The sequence below is a fragment of the Varanus komodoensis genome, unplaced genomic scaffold (genome assembly GCF_004798865.1).
Source record: "Varanus komodoensis strain SLA01 unplaced genomic scaffold, ASM479886v1 scaffold13_3, whole genome shotgun sequence".
In the NCBI taxonomy this organism is placed as follows: Eukaryota; Metazoa; Chordata; class Lepidosauria; order Squamata; family Varanidae; genus Varanus; species Varanus komodoensis.
This window is the reverse complement of record NW_025335409.1, coordinates 14,139,786-14,163,957: the sequence shown is the minus strand read 5'-3', so window position 1 is coordinate 14,163,957 and position 24,172 is coordinate 14,139,786. Positions and strand designations below refer to the sequence as shown.

Here is a 24,172-nt window from a genome sequence, read left to right as displayed (position 1 = left end):
GATGTGTGCAGGTGGACAAAATGGAGAAGGCTGGCGGGCAGAGGTTCCTTCTTTCGAAAGAGTGCCGCTCCGGAAGGGCTACAGCGGAGAGATCAGAGCTGCCCCGATTTAGAGCAGCCTCCCCCACCCTGCCGTCGTCCAGATGTGTTGGACTACAAATCCCAGCATCCCCCAGCCACCTGGAGGTTGTGGTTCGTTACATCTGGAGGACACCAGATTGGGGAAGACTGATGTAAGAATTTTCCCACTGGTACGCAGGGTTGTCATGCTGGGGCGAAGGAGAACCGGGGCGCTTTGCTCCATGTTCCTTCAAGGCAAGGAGATATCTGCCTCCGTGAACCTTGGGCTCACTTTACTTGTGGGTCCTTGTAAGAGGCGGCAGCAGGGTTCCTAATATCACATCTGTCCCAGGGCCCATAAAGCATTCCTGTCGGTATGCTTTTAAAAATGAAAATGTTGACCGAGTAAGGGCCAGGGTGGTTATAATTGCCCACTCCAATTATCAACATACCCAACAGGCAGCATGAGTAGGATGCCAAGAGGAGCTTCCTATTTTGATCTGGAGCAGAGAGGGCAGACAAGCAGTGACAAGAGGTAACAGTAGTAGCAGCAATAACAGGTTTTACAAAGATAGGCAGAGTAGGTGGTATCTTTCACCAAATGGGGAGAGGAATACACATGTGACGGCCAGGGTGTTACATTGCTGTACTGCCCTCAAAGATCTCATCTAAATTGAGAACTGGCCTTTCATTTCCAAGTCCTATAGTTTTTCTTCTCCCTTACATCACAGTCACCATGTTGGTCCAAACATTACAAGGATTTCCAGTGGTACACAAAGCCATGTTATATTTTCATTACCTTCTTTTCACAGCTAACATCAAGTTTAGACATTTTTCTCCCAAAGCAAATACGCACACACTATATAGAAATATCCTTTTTAAGTGAAACTTGGAGATGGAAGTTAGAGGCAGGATCCCAGGCCACCAACCTACTGTTGCTTCATGGTAAAGCTGAGGAAGGGAATGATGCTCAGGATGAGTATCTTTCATCTTCCTTTCCATTTTGCATGCTGTCACATAAAAATAAATAAATAAATAAATAAATTCCAAATCAACTTACAAAAATTAGGAAAAGTGCTAATATGAAGCACAATTTTTCAAAAAAAACAATCCATATTTAGAACATTAAAATGCACACATTTAAATAAATATTCAGACCAGCCAGATAAAAATTAAAAAACTTATAACTCTGTGCGAAAGAACTTCATCCCTCCTTAGTCAAAATCAACTTAGAACAGCAACTTTTAAGGGCTGACTTGAAAATTAAAAAGGGGCCAGCTCTATAGCTTGAGGAAAGGGAATTCTACAAATGACGGGCCCTATTCTGTACACACACCAATAAGCAGGACCTCTCCAGCTGAAAGTCAGGCATGCTCAGACTATTTCAGACTTTATAGGCCCAAACCAGCATTTTGAATCGCACCTGGAAAGGAATAGGTAGCCACTGTAGTTGGTGTGAATGCAGCGTACTTTAACTAGTTTGTCATTTTCTGAAGGTATCAAAATATCACACTTTCATATGTGTGCTTTCCCACCCCATATGAGTTATGTAGAAGTTATCCATTAAATGTCATCAGTTCAAAATGTAATAAAGCTTTCTTTAGTGTAAACAGCCTGCTCATCTCATGGCAATACCCAAAATAGTCTAATAGAATATAATTTATTTCAATAGGATTTTCAGTTGATTGTTTAAGGACTGCACAGAGGTCAGTCAATTTTTGTTGGTTCTTGTGCTAGAGATAAGAAATGTTTGGCGAGAGTGGTGGATTTTGATCTATCAGTGGCAGAAGAAAAAATTGTGTACTCATGAGTTGGCAACATTATTGGCATGATTATAGTCTAACCTTTGGTACATTTTTCCAATTGCCATAATAGCTGACCAAGCTGCAACCATTTACGTACATGGCAAAACTACTAAACCAGCAGATAAAATGCTTCACGGTTGGCAGCCCTGAGCACTGAAAAAGAAATGTGGTGCCCTTACTTCATTTTCACCTCTGTTATTTACAAATTCAACCAAACACACACACACACACACACACACAGAATGCTCAGTGAATATATAAAAGAATAAAAACACCACCTACAGAATGATGAAAAGATATATAATATGTAAAGACTTTTTTAGTCTGCATTCCTCAGCCCTGTTTGATCCATAAGACGCTGACCTTTACAGATGACAGCAATGAAATGGCCATTTGGTAGCCATGTGTAAGATGTATGGTTTTGTGTGCTTCTTCCTTGCCAGAAGAGGGCCATGAGTTGCTCTGAGATAACTCTCTTGCCTGTGCCCTTTCATTTTACCTGTGTATGTATTCACAGTCATAATAAAGGGCACAAGCAACAAAATTATAGAATAGCCATCTCCACAGCTACTCTAAGTTTTTCCTCCCCTTCTCTTAGGAGAGTAGGCTGTAACATCAGGAAGAGAGACAGTAGTCAAATAATCAGTTTTAAAGTTGTAGAAGAATTAAAAGACCCAGTAGGAAGTTTCATTGTTTTGAAGATAAGGCTCCTGAATGGGAAGACAAATACTTTGGCAATGATATATGCGCCATATGATGCAGAAGAAAAATTTTATGAAAAGTTTTCTTCAATTGATACTGGATTTCCAAGAAGGAGAAGTTTTGATTATTGGTGATATGAATGGAGTTATAGACCCTAACAAAGATAAGTGTAAAAAAGTAAAATAGAGCAAACTTCCTAGAAATGTTTTTAATTATATGGAAATGTTACATTTTGAACATGCATAGAGATTTAAAGATCCTAGAGCTAGAGAGTATAATTGTTTCTGATAAACACCAGACATACTCAAGGACTGAGATATGTTGAATATCTAAAAACTTAATTATGAATCTAGAGGCTGTAAAGATCCAACCCAAGATGCTTTCTGACCACAACCCATTGGAGATAATTTGGCAGGAAGAACAAGCTGGAGGAAGAAGATGGAGATTTTATGAAAACTTTTTGTTAAAAGAAGATATCTTGAAAAAGAAGAAAGAACTGGAAGAATTTTTTAGAAGAATAATACAAGTGATGTCTCTATAGCTACAATATGGGAAGCCAGTAAAGCTTATATAAGAGGACACTTTTTAGCAATAATGCCTAAAAAAGAGAGAGAGAAATCAGAACAAAGATAAAAACTCAGGGAACAAATTCAAATACTAGAGGATTACCATAAAAATTATAAGACAAATCAATCTTAACCGAACTTAGACAATTAAAAACTCAACTAGACATGATAAAGACAGAGATACAAAAGAAATTGAAATTTTTAAACCAAAACCCTTTGAACATGCAAATAAACCTGGAAGTTATTTAGCATATTGTCTTAAGAAATGGAAAGAAGAGTGAAAAAAGACAATGGAATAGCATATGTTGAAAAGGAAATCCATGACCAATTTACTAGGTTTTTTTCAAATTTATATTTAAAAAATACTGAGTAGTATATAAATACAGTAGTATATAAATGGAGTAGTATATAAAAAGTAGTATATAAAAGAAACATGTCTTGAGAAATTCACCCTGAGGAGAGGAATATACTGATAGTACTATTCAAGAACTATCACAAGTTATTAGAAAATGTATAAAAGATAAAACACCTTGTCCTGATGGATTTACTGTTATGTACTACAAGTACTTATAGGAAAAATTAATATTACTATTTCAACATGTAATGAATGAAATTAAAGAAGAGAAACTAGTACCACCTACATGGCAGGAAGTTCATAATACTGATATTGTGGGAAGGTAATGAGCCCATAGTACCACATTCTTACTGACCTATTCCATGATTAAATGTGGATTACAAACTTTTTACTTCAATAATGGCAGAGAGACTAAGAAAATGTATAGAAAAACAGATTCATACAGACAATACTGGATTTGTCCCAAAAAGGTTTATGAAAGATAACATTAATTTTGTGATTGATGTAATTGAATTGATCAAGAAGAAGGCGAAGATGATGACAAAGCAGCAGTGGCAGCGGCAGCAAGCTGCATGTGTCTTTTTAGATTCAGGGAAAGCTTTTGATAATGTGTCTTGGCCCTCTTAATGAAAACTCTCCAATACTTAGACTGTTGCTCAAGCTTTATGAATTGGATTCGAACAATTTATAATAAACAACATGCTAAGATTTTAATTAATGGCATATTAACTGAGAATTTTCAAATGGAGAAGGGAACACTCCAAAGATTCCCTTTATCATCTCTTTATTCTTGTACTGGAACTTTTAGCAAAAAAGATAAGACCAAAAATTAAAGGTTTAAAAGCAGATGGAGAAGAATATAAAATAAAATGCTATGCTGTTGATAGTCTTGACTATTCTAAACCCACATCAGTCTATTCAGCATACTGTAAATTGAAAAATTTGGACTTTATTAGGTTATAAAATTAATAAGAAAAAATATACTAAAATTTGCAACAAAATGGGGAGAGGAAACTATAAGAAAGATTTCAGGATGCAAAATAACTTCAAACCTGATTAAATATTTAGGGATAAATATAACGGGGCATAATGATACAATATGGCAACAACTAAAAGATGAAGGAAAAAATATACAATTGTTTATTACCAATTGGTTTAAGATTGAAAGGAGAAATACAATCAGGGAAAGGCATTGTAAGAGATTTGACAGATTTTGAAAAGTTGATTACACAACAAAATTTATTAGACTTTACAAACAGTTACTACAGCATGACACTGAAAATCAAGAAGACAAGAAATGTATGACAATTTGGAAGCAAAACCTGGGAGAAGAAATATCACCTTGTCAATGGGAAGCTTTATGGAAAAAAGACATTAAATTCACAGATGTTTTATTGGTGGTATATTACTCCAAAAGATACAGAAAAAAATAGATAAGAACTATAATGGAAAATGTTGAAAATGTAACAGGGTGGATGGGACTTTCTACCATATGTGGTGGACTTGTGAAACAAAAGAGTTTGGAAACCGATACAAAAAAGCTTTAACTAAGTTTCCTATGAGTCCTAAGAATACGCTTTGAGTATAATGCCAGAGACTTTTTAATATATGACAACTGCAGCAAGAATTACAATTGCCTGTAAATGGAAAAGACCAGAATCCTCAGCAATTGCAGATTGGAAAAATAAGTTGGCAAAGTATGCAATTATGGCAAAACTAACTAATTATGTAAAAAGAAGACCGATTGAAGAATTTAATGACAAATGGAAATTCTATAATAGTACAATTAATAGTATGTAAAAGAAAGCTCTTTAAAAAGTAGTTGATGATTTATTTGAAGCAATTGGAAAATGTGTTGGTATACAGAATAATAATCCCTTTTTTCTGAACTTCCATAGAGTACTAAATGATAGAAAGATATATTTTCGTTCTCTTTGAAGTTTGTGGGCTTGAATGTATTGGTTATACTTCAAAATCTCTTAGCAATTTTATTTTACTACATATCTGCACACCCATAACCACACCTTTCTCTTTTCTGTATTCCGTTCATGTCAAGAAAACAACAAAAACATTTAAAAAGAGAGATTGAATAGTTGATTGACAAAATTCACCTGCTTATTGTGGCATAAAGTACTATAAATTGAACAGATGCATGAAGCACATCTACTTCATGAGGCTAGTATGAATTGGGTGAAATCTATTAATACTTACACTGCCTGATAACCAGTAAGATTCGCATCTTTGTTTTCAGTGAATGGCTCATGTCACCTGTATCCCACAGCTGTGGCAACTGAAAGTTCATAATTTAAGCCCATGGTTAGAGTTGCTATTGGGCCTCAGTCAGCACTGTGTACCTCTGTGGGCAAGTTTTACAAGGACATTTGATGACCTCTATGACATCAAATCACCTCATCTAATGGCAGACTGAGGATTAGAGTCAAACAGCCTAAATCAGGTGTGACTGAAAGAATACTACAGACGCATACAAACATTAAAGCAAATCAACCAATGTCCCCTAAAGAGGTAGCAGAGGCCAGGGACAAAAGAAGAGATAGCAAAAGTAAAGAAGGAGATACCGACACTCCACTGATATTTAATATATAAGCTTCCAAGAGATAATAACCTGGAAAAGTTCATTACAACTTTGAAATAGTTTGATTTGTCTGGTATTGTTTCCATTCATTATATCACAAATGAATGTTATGAAACATTGGGTTGGAGCAAGACTTCACCATGCTTAAAAAAGGTAAAGGTAATGGTTGCCCCTTGACATTAAGTCCAGTCATGCCTGACTCTAGGGGGCGGTGCTCATCTCCGTTTCCTAGCCGAGGGAGCCAGCGTTTGTCTGCAGACAGTCTCCGTGGTCATGTGGCCGGCATGACTAAACACCGAAGTGCATGGAATGCTGTTACCTGCCCACCAAAGTGGTACCTTTTTATCTGCTTGTATTTGCATGCTTTCAAACTGCAAGGTTGACAGGAGCTGGGACGGAGCAACTCACCCCGTTATGCAGATTCGAACTGGCAACCTTTTGATCTACCAGCCCAGCAGCACAGCGGTTTAAACCACTGCGCCACCTGCAGTCCCCTCACCATGCTTAGAGTAGACCTAATTAAATGGAACATATTAGTCATTCAGTAGGTCTTCCCTAAGCATGACTGGTTCTGGATCCAATCCAATACTTTAAAAAAACAAACAATGGAAAACCTCTGCAGAAAAAATGCGGCGGACAATTTTCCTCCATACATTGCCACATATCATGTTCAATATCTAAAGATGCATTTCTTTTGTCCCTGTGTAGCTCTGGCTCAAAGAAGTTTTTAAAACCTTGCAAAACCTACAGAGCCTGTTCACCAGGGGCAAAGTGATGTGAGTATGCACACCACAGGCAGCAAAGCCCTTTTCAGTTCCCCTTTAGTTCATTGTCTCAGCCTAAACCTCATGTATGAAAATGCTGTTATTCTCTGTCTGTATCAGTTGAGCCTTCCAATATCTGTATTTGCCTTATTAATATGTATAGTGATTTCAGCAACTGTAAAACAAATCTTTTGTCAAAAGTTATCATGTTCCCTGAGTGCAATCAGTTAAGTATTTCAGTCACATAGAAACATTTCAGTTTTTGTTGAAGCAGAGGTCAGCTGGAGCTTGACAGAGACACTCTGCCTTTCTTCCCCTAGCAGTGCGAAACTTAATCGCTGCCATATTAAAATGAGTTAACACCGTGTGAAGTCCCTGCTCAGACTGTGCACTACAGCTGTAGCATTCTAATAAGAATGAGCTGTTTAGTGATTTTAGTTTTGCCTTCAGGCATGGCAGACTGGAGAGAGTTTACCTTCTCAAAATTGGATGTTGCTTTCTGCCTGTAGCTTTTTCATGGATTCAGTAAGAATTGAAGCAAAGGAACAAAGTGCAAACATTCAACCATTCCTGACACCTGTCTTGCTCCACAAGGGATTTCAGGGAACACTAGCAAGTCTGAACCCTCTTCCAGTATAATGTCATGATAGAATGAATGAATGAATGATTCACATATACAGATATTCAAAGGCGGACACACACAAGTGCACACACATTGAAATCAGTACAAGACATATACAACAATTAGCATTATTTGTCTGCTTTTTCTGAATCTAACGGAGGATGACAATTGGAAATTGTCAAAGCCATATTCCATCCTGGAAAGGAATGGATTTTGGCAGGTAATACATACTAAGAACCAGGTAAAGGCCCAGTCCCATTAAAATAACAGAAGAGGGAGAAATTTTGTAAATTCCGGAAAAATACTTTTGAAGCATGAACACTCAGTGCCATGATAAGAAGTGCAGGAGAAAGAGGGCATGCCTACATCAGACTACATCATGTAGCAGTTGTTATTATTTTATTTATTAAATTTCTACCATTAGCCAGGATGACTTTCTGGGTGGTTTACCAAATATAATAGGAACAGCATAAACAATAAAACAATAAAATTAAGTTAGACATACATACTATAGCAATACAATAACAGCCATAAAACACAAGAAAACCCCACCATAAAACCTCACGGCAAGCATAATTCAATCAAAGCAAAGGTACAATAGCACTAAGATAGAAATAAATACCATATAAAATCTCTTTAACATTACTTTAACTTTTAAAATATTGGGTAAATAAAAAGGTCTTCTCCTGGCACCAAAAGGAGTAGAGAGAGGGCACCAGGTGAACCTCTTTGGGGAACTGGTTCCAGAGTTGGGGAGCCACTATCGAAAAGGCTCTTCTCCACATAGCCACCCTCTTCATTTCCTTCAGAGGGGACGCTCTGAGAAGGACCTCAGATGACAGTTATGGTCTGGGTAGGCACATATGGAAAGAGGCATGCCTTTAGATAACCCAGCCTCAAGCTGTTGAGGGCTTTAAACATTAATATTAACATTTTGAATTGGGCCTGGATTTCAATTGGTAACCAGTGAAGCTGATAGAGGACTAGCATTATATGTTCATATCAGCCTCATCAGCAGCCTCACTGCTCTATTCTGAAACAATTGAAGTTTCTGGACCATCTTCACAGGCAGCCCTACGCAGATAATAAAATATTCCAGATAAGGGGTTACTAGAGCATGGATAACTGTTGCTAGATTCTGTCTTTCCAGATAGAGTTGCAGTTGGTAAATCAGCTTAAGCTGATAAAAGGTGCTCTAAGCCACCAAATCCACTTGAAGTTCCAGTGATAATTCAGGGTTCAGGAGCATCCCCAAACTACGAACCTTATTCTTTAGGGGGAATGCAACCCTGCCCAGGACAGCGTAATGTCACCCATCTGGACAGAAGATTCCCCCCACCAGCAGCAGTTTTGTCTTAGCTGGATTAAGTTTCAATTTATTGGCCTTCATCCAATCCATTTTGAAGTCCAGACCCTGATTCAGAATGGCCACCGCCTCACCTGGGTTAGATGAAAAAGAGAGGTGGAGCTGAGTATCATCAGCATGCTGATGACATCTTAGCCCACAGCTCTGGATAAACTCCCCCAGTGGTTTCATGTAGATGTAAAATAGCACTGGGGATAAAATAGAGTCCTGTAAAATAGAGCAATAATCCCCCAGCACCTCCTTCTGGAATCAGCCAGTCAAGTAGGAATGGAACCACTGCAAAATAGTGCTTCCAACTCCCAACCCAGCCAGCCTATCCAGAGGGATACCATGGTTGATAATATTGAAAGCCACTGAGAGGTCCAAGAAGACCAACAGGGTTGCCCTCCCTCTGTCTCTTTCCCAGCAAATGTCATCCCACCAGGCATCCAAGAGTCTCCATTCCAAACCCAGGCCTGAAGCCCCATCATAATGAATCAAGATGGTCCATTTCATCCAAGAGTGTGCGAAGCTGTTCAGTCACCACCTGCTCAAACACCTTGCCTAGGAAGAAAATGTTGGCCACCAGCCAACAGTAATTAACAACTTCTGGGTCCAGCTTAGATTTTTTTTTTTCAGGAGTCATCTGATTAAAGTCTCTTTTAATGAGGCTGGGATCACTCCCTCTCTTAAAGAGGGAGAGCCAGTGTGGTGTAGTGGTTAAGAGCATAGGACTGGGACTCAGATGATCTGGATTCTAGTCCCCACTCAGCCATGGAGCCAACTGGGTGACTTTGGGTCAGTACAGACTCTCAGCCCAACCTACCTCACAGGGTTGTTGTTGTGGGAATAAGATGGAGGAGGAGAATGATGTAAGCTGCCTTGAGCCCTTTGTAGGAAAAAAGGCAGAATATAAATAAATAAATAAATAAATAAATAAATAAATAAATAGGCATTGCAGCTTCCTGGACCCAGATACACATCCCCTCCTTTTTTGAGCCAAGATGGGCAAGGATCAAGCATATAGGTGATAGGCCAAACTTGAGTAAGCACCTTGTTCACATCCTCAGGCCTCAATAACTGAAACTCATCCAAAAAAATTGAACCAGAGAGAGCGCTAGATACCTATGTTAATGGAACTGTGTTAAATGTGGAGGCTAATTCATGATGAATTCAAGTGACTTTGCCCTCAAAGTACTGTGAAAATTAATCACAGTGAGCTACCAAAGGTTCCACTTTCACTGGCTCAGTTTGTAAGAGGCAACAAACCACTCAGAATAGTTCTGCTGGATGGCATGGAAAGGGCACGGTGCTAGCAGAAAAGAATAACCACCAGGCCTGAGGGTAGGCTGGTATGGCTACCAAGAATCAACTAATAGCAGTCAAATATCTAACCCCTCTTCTCCTTTGCTGGCTTGCTTTTCACCCAGCACCATACCTCCTCCTACCCATGACTACCATAATGGGGACACTCCATCACTTCCCAAAGTCTCCAGATAACATAATTAAAATAGTGCTACTATACCAGTGTGGGTATTGTGGAATGGACTGCCTTTCACACTACCAGGCCAAAGGTCCACACCAATGCCAAACAGGCACTGAACAGGTGATGCCCTTAGAGGGTGGGCCGCTAAATTAGCCCAGCTGGAAGTCCTGGCTCCATGCTGCTGTGTAAGCCCAGCATGAAAACACAAGCTTGAAATCCCTACTTCAGACCTCAGCTTAGCCATGAGCTTCATAGGCATAACACTATTTCTGTGTGTTAGCCTCTGGTCTGTACTACAGAGTTCAGGGGATAATTATATTGACTGATATTTATAGTGCTTTTGCAAGACTTGCTGAGCTACTGCAAACATTTTAAAATTAATTTTTAATTTGAACATCACCAAAACAAACAAAACTATATAAATACAAGCAAAAATACATTTTTCTTATGGAAAATGAATAATTTACTATAGGTATGTATACATATGTGATAATACAGTTACGCATAAGTTGCAGGAAAGACAGACCAAATGTTTATATATTTATCTATCCACAGGTGGTGTCTAAATACCACCCATTCAAATATTAATGGGTGTATAAAAATCCATTATAGGAGGTGTGTGTTTAACTTTCCAGAGTTGTAACATTCATCTTTTAGCTGCCAGAAGAGCCTAGAAAATTTACTTATATTGTCCTCGTGATAAGCTCCCATATAGCAGGTAAGTAATGTCTTACAGGAGTAAATATTAAAGAGCATTCTAATACTAAGTTTATCCATACTATAACCTCTACCTAAAATGAAACAACCACGGGGGATTTCTAAAACATATGAGAAAGTGAAGTATTAGTGGTATTGCACCTCCAACTGTTTGCTGACTTAAACAAACCCTTATCAATAATGCATTCTGGAGCCAGTAGACATTAAACTTTTTTTGGATGAATTTGCTGTAACCTAAGATCTTCAGACCCAGAACCAAAAACTATCTTCCACTGTTTAGGCAGGACAGGAAAATCCAGAATTGTGGCATGGCTTGTTGTTACATGTGAACACAACAAGGGTGATTAAGCATGGTATGGATGGGTCTCCTGCTCTGTTTCTTACCCTTTGCTCTGCTGCTATCTTGTACCTGACATTCCTTGGGACTGTCCACAATCCCCTCTGTCCCCTATCCCTCTGCCACAGCTGCAGGACAAAAACATCTCCAGGCAGATGTGCGCACACACTCCCCTGGCTAATTCTTCCCAGGAGTACATGCTGCCTCTGTCCTTGGCATGGGCGCCCATGCCGATGCTCTCTGTGTGCCTGGCTCCAGCAAGGAGGTAGCCCTCTCCAGCAAGTATGAGTCCTGTGCCTGGGGGCAGGGGGTGGATGCATCTGCAGGAAGGGAGGGGCAGGGAGGAGCGATGGGTGTGGGTGACCATGCGTGCACATTGGCATGAAGCATGGCAGCACGGGGGAATGCTGCTCCAGAGCACCAGTGCTATTCTGGTCAGTAAGCAGTTGCTTCTGAGCAGCAAAAACAAAAAGGCCATGAGGCCATGCCCAGGGGAGTGTGAGAGGGAGAGCCAGGCAATGCAGGCAGGAGTAATGGATGCTAGAATTGATTTTCAGCTGCAGGGGTGGACAGGATACCAGCCACTATTAGAAGGAAAGATGGAGAAACATAGAAACCACACATGCATGAAAATCACACAACTGTCTGAACATAGGAGCCAAGGTAAGAAACTACTCCGAGATAACCATGCAGCATGGTTTAACATTGTGTGTGAATGCAATCTCCGTGTATTACCACAGACAATAAGTATTTAGAAACATGGTTCATAAGCATACTTCCATCAGGACTAGCAGCCATTCTCTTCCATGAATTTGTCCAATTCCCTTTTAAAACCATCAATATTGGTGGCCATCACTACATTTTTAGAAGTGAATTCCATAGTTTAACTATATGCTCTGCAAAGAAGGAATTCCTGTTATCTGACCATTGATCAGTATCATGAGATCCGTCCAGGTTCTAGTATTATGGGAGAGTGAGAAGAATGTCTCCCTCTCCACTTTCTCCACAACATGCATAATTCTGTACATTTCTGTCATGCCTCTTGTTACCTTTTTTCTAAACAGTCTCAACCATTGTAACCTTTACTCATAGGGGAACTGCTTCAGTCCCTTGATCATGTTACTCATGCTTTGCTGCACTTTTCCTAACACTATAGTATACTTTTTTATGTGCAACAACCAGAACTACATGCTTTATTCTAAGTGCAGTCGCACCATAGATTCGTATACGGACATATGACGTTGGCAAGTTTATTTTTTATTTTTAATGCCTTTCCTAATTATACTTAACATGGAGTTTGCATATTCACGGCACTTTTCATTGTGCTGTCCACTGCAACCCTATGATCCCTTACTTGGTCAGCTGTTGCCAGCTCAAATCCCATCAGCATATATTTGAAGTTGGCAAGGTGGGGTGGGGGTTGCCCCAGTTCACTTTGCATTCACTTATACGAAACACACTTGCCAGTTTTATGTCCATTCTTCCAGTTGGAAGAGATCCTTTTGCAGTTACAATCTTTCTTGGTTTGAACCACCCTTGCCATGTTTGCATGCATGATAAAACACACCATTGCACACCATGGCTTGAATATTCAATAGGGTAGCTGGCATATACCACACCCCACTGTGGCTAAATTAAGATTTGCAGTAATTGTGTGAACTGGCCTGGGAAAGAGGGTAATTAGCCAACACAATGGGGCAAGTGTCCTCTTTTGCAGAGGACTTTCCCCTACTTGAAAACATCCTGTACTTGAAGGGCTACCTTGTCCAAGTTCAGTTTAAAGACAAAGACCTAAACGAAGGGACAGAAGGGGTCCTGAAAGTGAAAATGGAGTGGGGCTGGCACCTGGACTGCAGACCAAACAGGGAGGCACACAGACACAAGTCACCCAGTCACAGTCTTCCCCACTGTGCAATTGTATTTCTATTTAAATTATTTCTGTTTTAAATGCAAATCAATGCCATTTTTGTGGCAATATGTAAGTGGTCACCCTATCCTTGTTTCAGAGAAATTAGGCTAACATTGGGCCAGTTCATACAATTACTGCAATCTTACTTAAGTCACAGTGGGTTGTGGTATATGTCAGTTGCCCTACTGAATATTCAAACCATAGTGAGCATGGCCATGCAAATAGGGCAAGGGTGCTTTAAACAAGGGTTAAACAACCCATAACCCATGGGCAGTTTGAAGATTATGTATGCATTGTTTAACTCTTGCACAAGTCAAGTCACCTTCACTAGGCTCACATGACAAGATAAGTGATGGTACTTGCTTACAACACTTTGAATCTTCATATTATTCAGTGGCTGGCACAGATTGCAACCCACCATGGCTTTAATAAGCCATTAAATAAGCTGCAATGATCATGCAAACCTGGTCAAAATCTGTGTTGAAAGTGAGGATGTAATACTTTATTTTTTTTATCATATAAACTACTTTAAGAAAACCAAAGTTTTGAAAGGGAGCTAAGAAATATAGTAATATATTAATATAATTCAAAGAAGAGGAGTGGAGAGGAAAATTCTATGGCTGAATCTCTACATCTTAACCAGAATTAAGTGATCAGGACATTTTAATTTGTACTAACATCATTTAAAAAAACACAATTTAACAATAGCATTACCTTTATTTTGAACGCAGTATATGAACTGCCTTTGACTTGCTCCCATCACATGGAAATAAAGATTTTCTTTAGAAGAAATTGCTAAGAAGAAGGGCGATGGCACCTTGGAGATGCACTGCCACATGTTTTGTTGTGTTCATCTATTCTTTTCACGGACAAGAACAAGGAAAAGTGGTTGTGTGGACTTGAAGCAGAAACTGTGCACAGCATCAATGAGCCAGAGGGCTTGGACATTTTAATTCCGATTCTTTTTTCTCCCCCTGCAATAGTTATGCAACTCTGATGTTTTAAAGGATAAGGCACTGCGGAAGCAATACTTTGAGTTGGGCTTTCTAAGATCATAAGGCCTTCTGAGCATCCTGTGCGAGGTGAGAGGATCGTCCTGCATCCTCCCATCCCACTTTTTTGTTTGTTTTGGATAGACAGACTTTTTTGCCTGTCTAGCTGTGACTCTGGAAGGATGGGAAGGAAGCTGAAGAGGCTTCAGGCTAACTTGTAGCTTAGGTTCTCCAGTTTCTTCCACTCCCAGCCTACCAAAATACCCACTTCTTCCCTTCTCCAAGGTCAAGTGCACTTCTTTCTGCATTAGTTGCAAGGAAGGAGGGGGCAAAGCTCAGATCGTACCCCCCAAGGTCAGAGTGCTGTTTCTGAACTCAGATTGGGAGGTCCACAATATTCTGTGGCCTTTCAGACACTGCCTAGGGGCTAAAGGATTCATCCATGCGTGAACTTTTAATCACTAAATGGAGGAGGTACAGTTAGCACTCTGAAATTTTGAGATAAGGGTCACAAATGTCAATTTAGGCTGCAATCATACACATCAAGGTTTCAACTTGCAAATCTCCAGAGGTTTTCAGCTTACAACTCCCATCAGTCCCAGACACTCTAACCAATAACAGGTTGGAGTTGCAGGCCAAATAACTGGAGGGAGAAGGTTACAGATGCCCAATATATTTACATTCCTGGGAGTAAGTTCCATTAAGATCATTAGGACTTTGTTCCACGTAGACATTCATAGAATTGCTCTGTAATTTATCATTTGATCAAGAAGCAAGCACATTTGTCAACTGCACCATTAAGAAAGCATTAATATTTTGTTTTTCAGTAGACCTGAATAAACTCCTCCCCTCGCAGATTTCAATAGATTAAATTTACAAAAGCCTTTTAAGATCCATACTATAGGGCTGGATCTGAAGAACCAAAATGAAAGAAAAACAGCTCTTGGTGCTGTTTTGCAAATACGTTAGTGTTCATAAAGGGTTACAAGAGGCAAATTTTATAGCAGTTCTTATGCTTCTGCTTATGCAAGAAGTCACACACACTGTTGCACAAGCGTAACCACATCCATGAATTTAGTTTCACTTCACTCACACAATAGTTTTTTTTTTTAATACAACATGTATAACAGCTTCCAATTCCTTTTATGAGTACTGTAGAAATCACATCTGGATCCAATCCAATAATTGAAGGCTGGAATCTATGATGTCCATAGAGTAGATGACACCATCTGGTCCAATCCACTGCTTAGCACAGGAATCTTGCAACTATTGTATCCTAAACAGATGGCCATGAACATTCTACTCATATAGTTTAAGGACTGCAGCCTTTGAGCCTGTTTGTAAGATCTTAGTTACATTTTTTGCTTCCTGACTTACACTTCAATGAACAGTGCAAAATATCCACTGTATGGGGCTTACCTTGATTTAGAGCTCATCTGGATTCAGAGTCTCTTTCTAAAGGCCACAGTTCAGTCAAGTAATAATAAAGCAGAGTGATTATGGTCAGGTGTGGATACCTTCCCTGCCTACTAGGTAAGCACAGCCAGCCCTCACATGTCTCAGAACATGGGACAAGGTCAGAGGTCATGCTTTTCAGGCTGATCCAAGCCATAGCATCTCTCTTTCTTAAAAGATTAAGTCCTTCACTTAATTTGCACAAGGTATATTTGTCCTAGGTGAACTTTTTCTCCACATGAATTACTTGAGGCCATGAGCTGTGAAAGCTCAATATGAGCTCTTCAGATGAATTAGAAAGAGAAATCTTACCAACCTAAAACTGGTGTAATAATTGGATATTGACAAAATTAAGTGGCAACCAACCGATCCAATAAACATTTTAAATTTTATTTTAAATTAGTTTGAGGGTGTAAACCTGTAGCTTGATGGAACCTTAAAAATACATTTTGTGGGGGGGAATGAACTGTACATTAACTCGTATAAAGAAAACAGAAGCAGTTGCCAGTTTGTGATACATAAATCAAATACACATCTTTTGATAAAGTTAGTGCGTGCATTTCACATCCAAACATACTGTATGTGGTATGTCTGTGGTGGTTTTTTTTTAAGAATACTGTTTGTTAAATGCATTCTGAAAATAGATACATTGCTTTTTGTCACATTTGAATTTATTCATTGGTTAAAATTGTACTGCTGCAATAACTTTGGGACATTATATTGAATAGAATCAGTGTACTTATTGTACATTTTACTCAAAAGTAAATCCTATTGTATAAGAAGGGAACATTCAAGTAAATGTGCATTGAATTGCAAGCTCACTTCTTTTACAATTTAAAATCCAGTTGCAATCCTTATTAGTCTTGGGCAAAAACAACAAAGGACTTGCTAAAATATGTTTAGGTTAACAGTGCACAATTATTTTAATTAACTGGCAGACCTCTTCTTCTTTTCTCCCTTAATATGTTATACTCTTAAGGGTGCAATTCTCAGTCTTTAAAATTAACCAAAACCCTGCCATTACTTTTTCTTGGACATGTACTTTGCACCGTTAATGGTCTGTTGCTGAATAACAAAACTAGTGTTTTTCACCAAAAAAAAAAAAAAAAAACCTGCTACATTTTGCTTAGGAAAGGAAGTGTGGAAAGACTATTCCATTCAAAGATCCTTCAAAGGCCTTTCTTTCAGGTGGCAGCAGTAATGTCACATATGTATTGCTAATGTGTTCTATAATTGTTGCATGAAATATTTCACAACTAGTTCCTATGCATAAGAATTGAGAAATCCTTGGAGCACTAGATGGCGATATTCCCTTGCTCCAAGGATCACAGAGTTGGGTGTAGGAAAGACATATATCTGCAGGCTTATGTGATACATCCACTGCCTAACAACCTATGCATTGCATATATACCAGTTTTGTCTCACAGCCATGCTAAGTCCAGTTATTGGTTTCCAGCAGTTTCCTTTCTGGGGTTATTAGAAAAATGAAAAAGAACATATATGAAAAATATAACAAATGGCATGTACTAAACTTGTTTACTCAAAGGTGTACAGGTGTAAATACTAACCTGGTTCACACATAATGCCAACTCATGATTTATTTAACCCATGGTTTCTTGCCCTACCCAGGGTTTGTATGGCAGGTAATTGAACAAACTGTGGCTAGCTTTCTCCATCTCTACATTATTTCTTCTTTGTTTGCTTCCACCCTGCAATCAGAATTTCCCTGCAGCACTGCAGAACTAGGATTTAGAGTGGTCATATTTATGTTTTTTTATTAACTACTCTTGCCGTCTGTATCTGCAGTCTGGCAAAAACCAAACAAAAACGTACATTAACAACCCATGGTTTAAACAACTCAGAGTTCACAGCACAACAACAAACCATAAATATTCTTTCTTGGTTTTTATGATTGTAACAATTTTTAGTTCAGATGACTTTACACAACACAACAACCTGGAATTCAACAACCCATACCATGGATTATAATTATTTACAAACTGGGCCACTGAGAAATACATAGACATTTAGAAATATCTAGGTTTTTTACAGCAGAACAAGCACGATTTTGCACAGTGTATTGCTCATTGCTAGTTCAAGCTTTTCTCTAGAGAAGAGAGTCCTTGTACAATTCAATTAGTCACCCCCTTTAAAAAAGAAAAAAGTACCATTCACTTCATGATGCATTATTAGTACTGTCAACTCAAGTATACCACAAATGGGCATTTCAAATTACACCCACAAATGGGTGTAAAAACTGTATTGTCACCACAAAAATCAATATGAAGAAGGAAGTCTGGGAAAAGGTTTTGTTAACAGGCCTGAACAGAAATTACAGAAATCATGGAATTGTGAGTACCAAGAAATAAAGGAAGTGAAGCATGTCTGAAATGTGATAGGCCTACAGTAAAATCCACCTGTTTATAAATGACGATTCTTTGTTTATCAAGTCTAGTGCACAAATCTTGACACTGATACATCACAGTTCTCTGATATTTCCTAGTTTATCTGTCTTCCTTCCTCTTTCAATCTAATTTGGTTCCTTCTTACCATTTGTTTCTATTTAGTAAAACAAAATAAGCATTTATTTATATAAGCATTTGCTTTGAACTTTTTTGTTCCATGAGTGTTTCATAATGCTGACACTGACAGTATTGCCTTGTTCCACCCAGAGGTTCAAATTATCATTACAAATAATGTACCTTACATTTAAATGCCTTCATGTGAACTGGAACTGAACTGGCTGGTTACATGTGGTGAACGTGTTACTGAATCTTGATTCATCTGAACTGGAACTACATTTACCAGAATGTCAGTTGCAAATGAACTAGAACTGAATCAAAAAGATGAATGATCCTCTGCTTCTTTTATTATTATCAATTTGCTCAAAACACATGGATTTCATTTTTATTCCAATCACATTTCTTTTCTTATATACATTTTTGTATTTTGTGCATTTTTGTATTTGTTTTGTATCTTGGACTATTTATTTTGCTGCCCTAGAATCAGCTGCCATTTCCATTCCAGAATGTTCTGAGACTGTGCAATGCTCATGGCCTTCTGGGAAAATAAATTGGCAGTTGCCAGAAGCAGCTGCCAAAACCTGTTCTGTGGCCACTGCTTTCTTCAGAACCCCAACCCCAAATGGCATAGCAAAAATCTTACTTAGTCATAACATTTTTATTCATGTTGCTCACTTTAGGACGAATAGAGGGCAACAAAAATGATCCAGGGTTTGAAAGCACTGCCCTATGAGGAGAGACTGAGAGAAATGGGCATGTTCAGCCCTGAGAAGGGAAGACTGAGGGAGGACATGATATTCCTCTGTAAGTACCTCAAAGGCTGTCACAAAGAGGGAAGTCGAGATCTCTTCTTGCTGATGCCAGAGCATAGGACAGGGATAATCAGTTCAAGTTGCAAGAACCCAGATTCAGGCTGGACATCAGGAAAAGCTTCCTCACTGTCAGAGCAATACAACAGTGGAATCAGCTGCCTAGAGAGGTGGTGGGCTCTCCCACACTAGAGACATTCAGAAAGAAACTGGACAGCCATCTGAGTGGGATGGTGTAACTTGGTATCCTGCAACAGCAGGGGGTTGGACCCAATGGTCTTCATGCCCCCTTCCAACTCTACTATTCCATGATTCTACATGGGCATTTGGTTTAATTTCTTATTTCAAAATGAATGCACATCCCCTAATACACACACCTAAGGAACTGTAACTTCTTGAAATCTTTGAACAGAGTTCAGATTCATTTCCAAAGGATATCTCACTGAACCCTAAGTAGGATGGTGTTTTGGTCCTTCTACCTGCTTTTCCTCATTCCTGCCTATGCACAAGGAATTCTCAGAAAACTGGTTCTTGAGAGAGCACATCACACAGGGAAGCCCAAATCTCTCTCTCCTTCTCTCTTTCATGAATATTACAAGGACTCTCTTCTCTAGAGATAAGCCTAGACTAGCAACTAGCTATTAACTGTTCAAAATCTAGCTTGCTCTGCTGTAAAACAGCTTTAAAAGAGAGAACCATTGGACTAATAATGCAGAATATAAGTTTAATAAATAATATAATAAAATATATCTGTGCAATATGCAGAGAAACAGATTTATATAAATATCATCCAGCATGATTTTAGCTTTATTAGTTTCCTTAATGTAGCGGGGTTGCAGCCTAGGCAAGTCCCCACTACTTCTCCAGACTGTGGCACGTTTGAGTTATGTCCTTATTCTCTCAAAAAACCTTCCTTTCCACACAACTGTACAATTTGTTTATACTTTCACAGATTGCAGAGTAGTGCAAACACTTATACTGAAAGCCTGGGAAGGATTTTGCTTTCTTGGTCTCAGAAAATTTGCATATCCATGATAACAAGGTCTCATGGAAGCTTGTTTGCAGGAATGCAAAATTACATTTCCTAACAGTCCTGTGCAGAGGACTCCCCTTTTAGCAGGCAGGGAATCTCTTCTTTGCCAAAGGCCACTGTTTGTCTGGCAGGAATGAAGAGATGACATATTCTGGCATTTCTCTGCTGTAATCGCAAAGTAGTTTGTTTCAGCTAAAAATTATTCTTGTAGTAGTACAGTGCAGTTCTGTTTAGCACGGCTACAGATGGGCACAGGACTTACTTCATTTATTAATCATTTCATGGGGAATATAACTTTGTTGAGAAGCTTGCACATCCCTTTGTGTACATAGAAACCCCACAGTTTCTGTAACAGCATTTAAGCAACTCTGTTTCCTTTGGGCCATTTGCTACTTCAAATAGACATTTGTGTATATTTGCTGATCCCATTGGCTCAGGAGGTTGAACAATTATACCGCAGTGGGCAAACTAGTCAGTAAATAAACTGTAAGTACTCAAGTCTGCCAAATGCATTTTGTTCCGTTCGTATGTCAAGAGAAAACCAAATCTAATTACTCATTGTATACATTTCCTCTCAGGGCCTCTATCGGGCCTAGACGTCAGGGACAATTCCACACCCAGATTTCTGATGTCTAATTTTGCTGCCTTCCTTTTCACTTACTATTGTGGAAACATTTCACACATCCTTTACAGCAGGGGTCTCAAGCTCAACTTACCTGGGGGCCGCTGGAAGTAGAGTCTGGGTGAAGCTGGGCCGCACCAAGTATTCTACCACCGCGGGGGTGGTGGACCGCTCATCCCGCGGCTGGCCCGGGCGCCGCTGGCGCTTTGAAGGCCGCAGGGCCCCTCCCCCGTGCCCCGCCCGTCCCGGCAATTGGCCCGCGAGTTTGAGACGCCTGCTTTACAGGAACCGGAGGATCACCACTCCCTGAGTTACCTGGTGTCTGTCAAGATCATTTGAACTGCCAAGTTCCATGAAGAATGTAATATAATGGACACCTCTTGAACAGAAAAGATACATCCCTCAAATGGAGTTTACTCATTGGCAAAGCCGCCTTTACATGTATGGCAATTTAAAAGTGGCAGGATTCCATGATGGAACATTTAAAAATGGAAGCCAAGTACTATAATCATGTTCCTGTTTGGTGCTCACCAAGACAGTTGATCTTTCAGGTCTAGATGCATCCAGGGCTTCTTCTAGACTTCCATGGATGAGTTCCTGTTCAAGAAGAGGGCAAAGATGGAGGAATCTGTCAGTGTTGCATTTTTTTAGGTCTTCATTTTTCCAAACTCATTCCATTTCAAACTTCAGGAATTTCTCCAGCCTTAAGTTTCATTCACCAAAACACTTTTTAAAAAGATTTCATTAAAATTCATAAGCACTTTGATGCATGTTTCTCCTATTATAGTTCATGTATTTTGTAGACATTTTTGTGTAATACAAATTATTTACCAGCATTTCTCCTAATACAATGCATTTTAACATTATTTCTCCTAGTGTACTGCCCCTACAGAAGTTGCTTCAGCCCCCTGATCGTTTTAGTTGTCCTTTCCTGCAATTTTTCAACTCTAAAATATGCCTTCGTAGGTGTGGTGATCCACATTGTACACATTATTTTAGGTGCAGTTGCATAATGCTTTGTTTAAAAGCACTGTGAAATTGGCAGTTTTATTTTCAATACCTTTCCTACTTATCCCTAACTTAGAATTTGCCTTTTTCATAGCAGCTGCACACTGGGTCAACAGTTTCATCAAGCTGTCCACCGCAACCCCAAGATCCCTTTCTTGGTCAGTCACCTCCAGCTCTATACTAATTCTAAACTCCATGCAGAAAAACTGAATGGTTGGGCCAGACTTTTGTCTTCTGTGCAAAATCATTTGCATAATTCATGGTGAGAACCATAAATCCAAAAGGCATAATATAAAGTATAATTCATTTTGTTTTATTTGATTTTAAAACAACAGCATTGCATAAATTCTGTTTTGCAGACTTCCAACACTCCGATACTAACATGAAATCTATGTAATATTTTTGGCCGTCAGCTCATGGTGATTCAGAAAAACTAGAAGCTTTTAGTAAAAACCTTTTAGTAGAAGTATATATTATATTCCCCTTAGAAGCTCCTAAGAAGCAGTCTGTTTAGCTGCTTGTGGCTAGTTACTGTCTTGTGAATTCCCTTCTTCTATATGCTGTTTAAAGTCAAAAGTAGCTAAAATAATCAAACTCCGGGTACCTGCATGTTTCTTTTAAAAAAAAAAAAATTCTCCCCTATTCCTATTATATGAGGTTCACTTACTTTGTGAAGGATTGTTATCAGTGGACCATTCACAACAGGATAAACAGAATGATGTTTTAGAAACTCCCCTAGCTACAGCAGAACCTTTGTTTGATCTGTCATTTCTATTGCATGATAAGGAAAAAATGATCAATGGGACTGAAGTAGGCTGAGGAAAAAGATAGCATGGTTTGTTTGATCATGGCCACATTCTAAGAAAGACACAGAAAATGCTGTTCCTTTGCCTCCTTGTTTTGGTAGGAGACATACCTGGTAAGAAAATGGTTTTATTCCTATATTTTATCTGAAGCCCTGCATTAATAACTGCTCTCAGAATAGTTTCAGTTTTCTGGTAATCAATAGACTTGCCTTTCCTGAGCCTTGTATCCACCAGAACTTTTTATTTTGAAGTAATAGAGTATATTCAAGATCTCTTAACCATGACTAATTTCTAACTGATCCTGAATATGCACTGGTGCTTAAGAACATAAAATAACTGCCTTGTTCAGTCAGGTCAAGGTCATTGTAATCCAGCATTCTGTCCAGAAATCCTGGTAAGAAGTCAGTGTTAGGTGGTCCACAATGTATTTGTCAATGGACCATCAAGGACTGCATAATAAGCAATCTACCAGCTATCCACTTGATCAAATCAATTTATGTGTTATTGTTTGTATGTTTTTATAAGTTTAAAACCAATGAAAAATATTTTTTTAAATAAAGGAAAAGAACCACAAGCTACTTTCTGCTCACCCTTGATCTGACAGGTACTTTATGTGGTTCTGCTTTGGGCTTGTAATGCACAGATATGAGGAATAAACAGCCAGATAGCACAAGCTATGACTACAGGATATGAGCTGTGGGTAATGGGCAGCCCATGATGTTGTCTGTTGAAAATATGAGTCACGGAACACTCCACATTTTTCTTTTGAAAAAGAAAGCTAACAAAAGCCTGTGTCAAAAAACTTGGGAGCTGGCTGACATAGTTGTGCTCACTGCTTTAATATTTGAGCTGGGAAGAGGGCTATTGATATTTTTTGTTTGTTAGTTTGTTACTAATGTTGTGCTAGAGGTTTACTGAAAAATTCCTTAAGAGTATCAACATTTTAAGTTGAAAGTACATAGTCCAGCTAAACTACCTGCTGCTTCGTGAAAGCTTATGGGGCATCCAGGTGAATTCTTATTCCTACTGAACCGAAATATCAAAAGCAGAATAATAGCAGCAGAGGGGAAGAGGGAGCTAATGTGGCAACAAAATATGCGTTCCCCCAAAGTCCCATGAACACCATTGCTACCCACCAATCACAATGCCACTGCTAAGATCTCTCTGCATTAGCCATGCATGGAAACCTCCAGTGCAGATATATAGCAAAGGGCAAGAACACCATGACTACATATATTAACCCATTTTATACCCCCCTCGTGCACATGGCAAATCTGTACAGGAAGAAAAAGCACAAAGTACCTGCTCCAGCACAGCCATAGGCAGCAACTGATTGCCTGCACCAGAGTTTAACCAGATGGATTTTTCCATGCTAGGAAAAAAAGACAGAAAAAGTGGTAAGAAAGTGTGGGAGGGTTTTGAGTACCAGAGAACCTCTTCTTCAACCCTGTAAAATTCCTCGATCAAGGCAGATTGATCGGAGGACAAATCTTATGAGGCAGCAGTGGAGACAATTTTCTTGCCTGGCTTCCTGACTCATGGGCTCTCCAAGTTTCCAGCAGTGATCTATCCATAAACTATGGCCAAAAGATAAGCATAAATGTGAAACCAGATTGCTTAATGGTTGACATAACCATTCTGCATTCACTCCACTCATGCCTGGAC

The 24,172-nt window shown here is 39.1% G+C and overlaps 1 long non-coding RNA gene across 1 annotated transcript; it reads right to left on the bottom strand.

Annotated features, from left to right (window-relative positions):
* Positions 1–560: 560 nt before the first annotated feature.
* LOC123019965 lies at positions 561–23,880 on the bottom strand. The gene is made up of 3 exons (XR_006414002.1): positions 23,810–23,880; positions 21,225–21,290; positions 561–1,069 (listed from the first exon to the last, which is right to left on the bottom strand). It is a non-coding gene; the product is annotated as an uncharacterized LOC123019965 (long non-coding RNA).
* Positions 23,881–24,172: the final 292 nt, after the last annotated feature.